This window comes from Mus pahari, chromosome 1, assembly GCF_900095145.1.
Source record: "Mus pahari chromosome 1, PAHARI_EIJ_v1.1, whole genome shotgun sequence".
Lineage (NCBI taxonomy): Eukaryota > Metazoa > Chordata > Mammalia > Rodentia > Muridae > Mus > Mus pahari.
In genome coordinates this window covers 55,748,268-55,756,075 of record NC_034590.1, presented here as the reverse complement: position 1 = coordinate 55,756,075, position 7,808 = coordinate 55,748,268, and the positions used below count along the sequence as shown (strand labels likewise).

Genomic DNA, 7,808 nt, shown 5'->3' with positions numbered 1-7,808 from the left:
TGGTGATGGTGGTGGTGGTGGTGATGGTGGTGGTGGTGGTGTGGTGGTGGTGATGGTGCATACATTTAATACCAGCACTACTGAGGCAGAGGCAGGCCAGCCTGATCAACAGAGTGATTTCTAGGGCAGACAGGGTGACACAGAGAAACCCTGTTTCAAAAGAACCCTGTTTCTTCCAGTAAATACATTTGGAAGCTAGAAATCATAGAATATCCTAAAGGCGAGGTGATGTATGTTATTTAGTTGTGTTTAGTTGTGTATGCCTTCATTCACAGTATCTTTAATTTTTAGTATGTCACTTTTATTCTGAATTTTATCTGTAATTAGAGCATGTGGCCAGCAAGAGGTGCTTTTTCCACATTAGTGAGACCCATATGTTCTCTACGTATCACTTCTATCCATCACTTACAAACCAGGCCTTAACCACCTGAAATACAGTTCCATATTGAAACATTTAACTAAGTCACTTCTGCCATACAAACAGACACTTTCTCAAAATCACTTTTCTGTTCAAAAACATGCAATAAATCTGCAGAATTCAGTGGGAAAGTGGGTTGGAAGTGAAACACTCCGTAACAGATAAAAGTAAAAGTAGGAACTTACCGAAAATGACAGCATGGCTTTAAGTGACATTCATAAGTGTTATTAAGCTTGGTGCTTGGCCTGGAAAATGACAGGTTTGGTTGAGGAAATGGGTCTCAGAAGGTCTTATCACCTGTGCGCTCTCATGAAATTTACCTGGACAGTCATGGAGTGTCAGCCGGAGAGTTTTAGCACCAAGTGTTGATGAGCTGACATTCCTTTTGGTAGTTTTGTAGCTGTCTGGGGTTGAGTGATAGGACTCTCTGTGTGGCTAGTTTCAGCCGGATGCAGTGGTCTGTGGTCACCTACTCTTTCCCATGGAGAGGAAAACACAAAACCCACATTTTTCTCCAATTGTTCCCTAACGTATCAGTCAAATCGGAACAAATGTATATTTTCATAACAGAAGTTATAGATGTGGTCTATTAAAATATTTGCATTCTTTTATATAACTCACATTTGTGATCTATTCCTCCCTGACTCTACTGTGTATTGTTGGAGTTCTCATGTTTATGTCTAGCACAGTGCTAAATTCTGGTGGTTTGCATGTAGTAGCTACTTAGCAGAGGCCTAATCAGTAAGTGAGTCACTGTTCACTATAGTCACCTCAGGCCTCTGTGACACATCTCCTAGTCTTGCTAACTCCAACTGCAGGAATTGACTTTCTTTCATAGTTTGGAAGCTGGAAACTCAATCTCTTAGACCACATCATCTGAAACAAACTACTATGAGCCATTCATGTTTAAATATGGGGATGAAAAGATGGCTTAGTGGCAAAGAGCACTTACTTGCTTCTCTTCCAGGGGACCTGAGTTCAGTTCCCAGAATTCACATTGGGCAGCTCACAACTGCCTGTAGCTCCAACTCCAGGGGATCTAATGCCCTTTTCTGGCCTTTGTAGGCAACTGCACTCACATTGACATACCCAGACGTACAAATTAAAAATAAAAGGTGTATATGCCCTTACATTAAATTAATTTACATGTATGTGTGTGTGTGTGTGCGTGTGTGTGTGTGTGTGCGTGTGTGTGTATGTGTGTGTGTGTATGTGCGTGTGTGTGTATGTGTGTGTATGAGTATGTGTGTATGTGTGTGTGTGAGTGTGTGTGTGTGTGTGTGTGTGTGTATGTATGTATGTAAGTATGTATTTTTCTCACAGTTTTAGAGATTAGGAAGTCTAGAATCAAGCTGAAAGTTAATATGTCTGGTGAGTGCACTTTCTGGCTCCTAGATGCCTCTATCTGTGTCTTCACAGGGTAGAAAGGACTGTCACAGTCACAAGGGCTCCATGCTCATGACCTAATGCTCCCACAACCCTGGGGATTAGGATGTCAGCCTGCCAAGTTGTATCAAGTATTCAGTTCATTTCATCCAAGATCATGGTGTCAGCAGGGTTACTTCTCTAGAGACCTCTTGTTAGTTTCCAGATGGTTCCCTCTGAATCCTGCATAATCTTTTTCTATATGAATTCCTAGTCTTTCGAAGGATGCCAACCATAGAACCTAGTTTTACCATCATTACTTCTTTAAAGACCATACTCCAAAAGCAGTCATATTCTAACGTTCTGGGAGTTAAGTCTTCAACCTATGAGTTATTGAGGGAGGGTCGCAATTCTACCCATAACACTTAGAATCAAATCAAAGTCAGTGGTGTCCAAACTGGTAGACGTTGACTGTTTCTGAAGGAGTTGCTTTCTTCGGTGCTGGTAATCTGTGGATAGAGATTTAGCATGGGGATAGGACTTGTGAGTCAACCATCTCATCATGCCTGTAAAAGAACAATGCAAGCTCCGACTCAGGAAGACACTGTTGCTCCCTCGCTGAGCTGACATTGTAAGGACCACAGATTGTGCATTTCAACGCTTGGGAACTGTGAGAAAGAAAGAAGTAAGCCAGGAAGTGTTGGTTTAAAAGCTGAAGTCACCTCCTCTGGAAAGAGCTGGTTTTCCCCAGAATTCTCTGTATTTGGCCGCAGGATGTGGCTTCTTCAAACCCATCAGGAGACCCAGATGGCAGGGGAAGGGTTCAAGCCAAGATGCTACTGACTGGCTCATCAGAGGCTAGTGGATATTTCTGTGTGAAGTCTTTATGTATCTGACTGAGTAGCACAGTATGGTTGTTCTCCCAGTGAGCTATGGACAGTCAGATCTCTAAGCTCTCTTGCTAGCCTGGCTCCTCTGGAAAAGAAGATGGGGTTGGAGATGTGGGTCCTGAGCCTTAGGGTATGAGAGAGCCCAGGGTTCTGTTTTAGAATCGCATAGTGAAATGGACTATGTCTTAACACAAGACTGTTAAGCTGGGGGACATGGCTTGAAAGGGCTCCTTGCAGTCGGGCTGTGTGTTGACAGGCATGAGGCTCACTGGTGCCCAGGACGGACTGGAGGTTGATTATTGAGCATCCTAAGTGTACAGTTAATATAAAATTTTTCATTAAAAAATCTTAAGGATTACTTAGTGCCTTTGATTATTGGACACAGGTCTCAAATTCTTCTGTCTCTGAAACTCTGTGACCTGAGGTCAAAAATAAGTAAATATGGACCACTTGGGGACGTTATGGTGACAGGTTCAGGGTCAGGGAGCTAGGGAAGGCCTGCTGGGATAGAGGTGTCTTAAGAACAGCCAAACCCTCCCTTAAAGGAGACTCCCTCCTCTAAATCTCTCTCCTGGAAAGTGGACATCCTCATTTATTGGACCTGCAGCACCATCTGTATTGAACATAGTCTGAGGAGGAAATGTTCTGTGTGTGCACTATGAGAGAGAACAAACAAGGGAGCCAAGGCAGATGCACAGAATGCTCTGTTGGCCCAGGGACCTAGGAAGTGATGTTTTCACAGAGGTGTGGTATCTAGAAGAGATAGTAGGGTTCTTTGTTGAGTTAAATCTTTCCATAGCTAGTCAGGTGTGACCAAGGGTGGTGAGAAGAGCCTTGGAAGTACCATGGAAGTGTGGATCGTTGCAGAGGTTTGGTCCTTCTGTGAATGAGGGCTGGACTCTAATGTTATTGAGAGTCAGTGGTGGCACCTTCATGAGGCTGGCAGCAGCAATGTAGAAAATAGGCATAGCCACGGAAAGGGAGCTGGGAGACTACGATTTGCTCTGGTCTTTTCTTGGAGATCTTGGAAAGTTCCTTTCTTCTTTTATCTTTGTTCATCTCCCAGTACAAGAGAGATTCCTAAGGCTCCTTCCAGCTCTGAATTTATTCTCTCATCTAAGGTCTCCAAATAGGATCTAATCTACTACTTAGAAAATGGGAGGGGAAGAGGGGGCTAAAGCCTGGAGCAGTAACACGATAGGCCAGCACTGTGCTAAAATGCTGATACTACCCTTCCAGAAGGCAGCAATGGAGGGCGTCTCCAATAACCTATATCCAGCCACTAGTTACACTAGTTGATGTCTCTGAGTGCAGCGTTCACCAGCTGGCAGTATATGCTGAATGTCGATGGGTTTTTCAATAGACCTACTCATAAAACCAGGCACTGTACTAACTGCTTGATGAAAACATGAATGGCCATTTGCAGGGACCTAACCATGGCTTTTTCTTAGGAGCAGTGGCTCTGCATTTACTCACCCAGTGTCCACAGTTGCCTTATGAAGCACACCTGTATCAAATAATGTGAACTGAACCTGATTCTTTTTTTTTTTTTCCATCTCAGCTTGCCTTTGTTTCTTGTGGGGCTCTCAAGCAGTACCACACGTTTACATGTAGTTCTGGGCTTGGGGCCTCTGGCTCAGCAACTAACTTGCAGAATGGCTTTCTGCCAGAGTCTCTGTGAGTGTTCCAGGCTTGTCTTTCTTAGCTCTGTTTAGATTCCTTTGCTCTGTCCTGCCCTGACCCATCCTAAGGGCTAAGGAAACCCAGAGCCAGGCTTCAAGGCCAGCCTCTCCATCCAAGGCACTTGTACCTACACTGTACTCAGAGCCATCACCACTGAAACTAGAAGCTGGATGTAGGTTATTGGACACACCACCTACTTCCTCCACAAGGCCCTGGCTGCCTCCTGGAATAGTAGAGACAGCACTTCAACACAGCACTGGCCTGTCTCATTACTGCTCCAGGTTTTAGCCCCTCTCCCTCTACCACTTCAAAATGATTCTTCAGAGGAGGGAGGGATGCCAAGCAGCAGTGTATAAGGTGGTCCCGATGGGGACAAGGTGTGGTCAAGACAGAAAAGCATCTTGTAGTTAAGAGGGCTGCAGAAATAACCATTTTAGATCTCTGAGTGATCTGAGCAGTCACTCTCAGTGAGGAAGGGCTGGGGAGGGTGTGGAGAGGCCCAGGGCTTTCCAAGTGGCAACAAGCGCTCTAGTTGTAACCGGATATACCCAAGCACCAGGTTCAGAAAGCAAGCAGGGGGCAGCAAAGACACCACCCAGGAGACAAGGAGGGAGCCTATCCTCTCAATGTTGTCTGGTGGTTGAACTCTGGAAAACCTTGATCCTGGTGAGCAGAAACAGAAGGCCCTTTGCCAATGACCCCCAGCACCTCCCTGGGAGGAATGGCTTCTGTTCTCCAACCCGAGAGAGGATGTGGGAAAGGTTAGTCTGTGGGCATTTCAAGAGGAAGTTCATTGGGTCCATGTCCCCTGCGTTGCCTTCTGTGGTTAAGGATCTGCAGGGTTTTCCTGAATTCAGGTAACTGGGTCAGCATTTGGGGTCGGAATAGGGAATAACTTGGAAATAGACTGCCTGATGGTAGAAGTGGGTGCAAGCCAACAGTAAACTAAGTAACTGACTTTCTTACCTCCTCCCTCCCTCCCTCCCTCCCTCCTTCCCTTCCTTCGTTCCTTTCTCAATGACCACTTATTCATTAATTCATGAAAACCTTGACGTCTGTAGACAGGTTACATGAGATGCAGCTCACCCTGCGATCATCCTCTCCAGCTCCTCACCTCCCGGCTTCTACTTTTGAATAAACCTCCATTTCCCAACTGTTGCAGCCTGGATTCTTTGTCATAACTTGGGGAGAACCCAAGCTAGGTTGGTCCCCAAGGCTTCATCTGGAAAGCCCCTCTGTATGAGTCACTTATCCCAATCAGCTGTGATTAGGCATTCCTATCTCCTTCTGAGTTTTGCTGAAGTCCAGGGATGCTTTGAATCTTGGATCACAGTATCTGGCCAGGCTCCTGTCCGGGCACAGATATCTGTGCAGAGAGCCGTCCACTTGGGAACCATTTTCAGCCAGCTGTGCTCACAGCCTCTCATCAGGCATTTTCCATGAGAGCTTCAAGATGCCATATACACTCGAGAGTCTCCCAGCCTGTCTAGAGAGAAGACACTTGTGGGATTATAGATGCTTGTGACTTTCATTTTCTCATTCAACCCTAACAGTGAAATATTAATACCTGTAATTAATCCACTTACATTTCTATGGCACTTTTTATGCACTGTAGAGAATAACCACCCACACTGCATACCAGATTCAGTCACAGAGTACTGAATATACTCACCCAGAGTCGAAGATATACTCACCTGGAGTGAGTTTGGGGAGAGGACCTGGACCAGATGATAACTCTTAGGCATAAAGGAGAGATGAGAACCTTACATTTTCTGGCCTCCTCTGCTTCATTGTAGTCATGAGCGTAGAGATTGCCTCCAATACCCCTGCACCACCAGCAATCAGTCCAGCACAGCAGCTCATTCCAGGCAGGTCAGAGTAGCATTGAAGGCTCAAGTACACACGAGAGGTGGATGGTGTCAGAGTTGTGGGACCGAGGCAGACAGTCCAGGTGTCTTGCTGCCTTTCTGTGGTCTCCAGCAGTGGTTCTCAGTATGGTTCTCCATCAGCTACGTGAGCATCATTTTTGAACCTGCTGGAAATGAGAGTCTGAGCTTACCCTGTACCCACTAAATCAGAAACTACAGCAGTCTGTCTGTTAACCCACGTGCTAGTCCTTGAGATGCACTCTGAACTTTGAGACTTACCAATTAGGTGACACAATTTTGTCATTTTTTTTTTTTTTTGTCAAATTCCTCGAATTGAGTCCACCTTTATTCTTGACCATGTCAGGCTCTTTGACTTCAGTTTAAGTTCTACCTCAGAAGAGTATGGGGATAGAATACTTTGTAAAGTTTCTGATTAATTTTGGAACTCCATTCACATTTATCTGTACTGGGCAGGTCAATCTTGAGATTTGGTAAGAGTGTTTTATGGACCATCAGCACCTGAATCTTCTAGGAACTTTTTGAAACATAGACTTATTGAAAGCCTGCGGCCAGGTGCTCCAAAGGCCAGGCAGAGAGACAGTGCACAACACAGGATGAGTGGTCCGGGAAAATAGCTGGCAGTTGTCACATTTGGTCTTAGCCCACCCAAGGCAGCTGGGCTGCCTTGGTAACACTTCACAAGAGAGAGAGCAAAGATAGTGTGGAACTGAGCCATGCACTTGGGTCCTTTAGGGGAAGAATGTAAGGCAGATAGTTGATCCCATAGGAATTCTGTGAACTATGCAGTCCACCCTGTGGTATCAGTTCAGGAAAAAGATGGTGTATTTCCAACTGTCAGTCACGAAGGTAACTTCATGAAAACCATATTTTCAGACACATAGCTTATTTTCTTTGGACTACCCCAACTTAGTCTTTGGACTGATGCCAGAATCTGAAACCCTAAACACACCCAGCAGTCCACTTCTTGCCATATTAGGTAACACAGAAGAAAAAAATAATAATTCTGGATTTTTATCTCAACTATTAACACTGTTATTAAGTTTCAGTTGTTTGAAAGAAAAACGAAATGTCTTAATGGCTAGGGAAGCATGTTTATTTGTGTTAAGCCATTGAAAATTGCCCGGCTGTGTAGTAAACAAACACCCGATCTTCAGGGAAAGTGCTTGCAGTTGGGCTTTCCGAGGTGCCCAGTGAGTACACACAAGTGGAGAGCTGAGCACTGCATCACTTGTTCTGCCTTTCACAGAGACACTCCCGCTGGAAACCACAGCGCCTTCCATCCCAGATGTTTCTTTGGAGTTGGTTCAGTTCTTTCTGGTCAAATATTTACACAACCTGCCTTGTTTTGCTTCATGAATACATGGCATGCTGATGCCCCGGAACTGTTTGTATTTTTCTCTCATATTTTATTTTGAAATTGATTTCCTGAATCTGGACAGGGCTCCAACCTGAGCTGCTGGGTTCATTATCATGGTAGTGTCACAATAGACAGTGTTTCTACACATGCTGCAGTCTCCAGCAGCTGAGACTGATCTAGTGTGACTCAAGCATGGGACCAAAAGG

The 7,808-nt window shown here is 45.0% G+C and overlaps 1 protein-coding gene across 6 annotated transcripts in view; it reads left to right on the top strand.

Annotated features, from left to right (window-relative positions):
- The window catches only part of Arnt2 (aryl hydrocarbon receptor nuclear translocator 2), a 168,957-nt gene that overhangs the window by 66,869 nt on the left and 94,280 nt on the right, over positions 1-7,808 (top strand). The gene's annotated exons all lie outside the window — the stretch shown is intronic.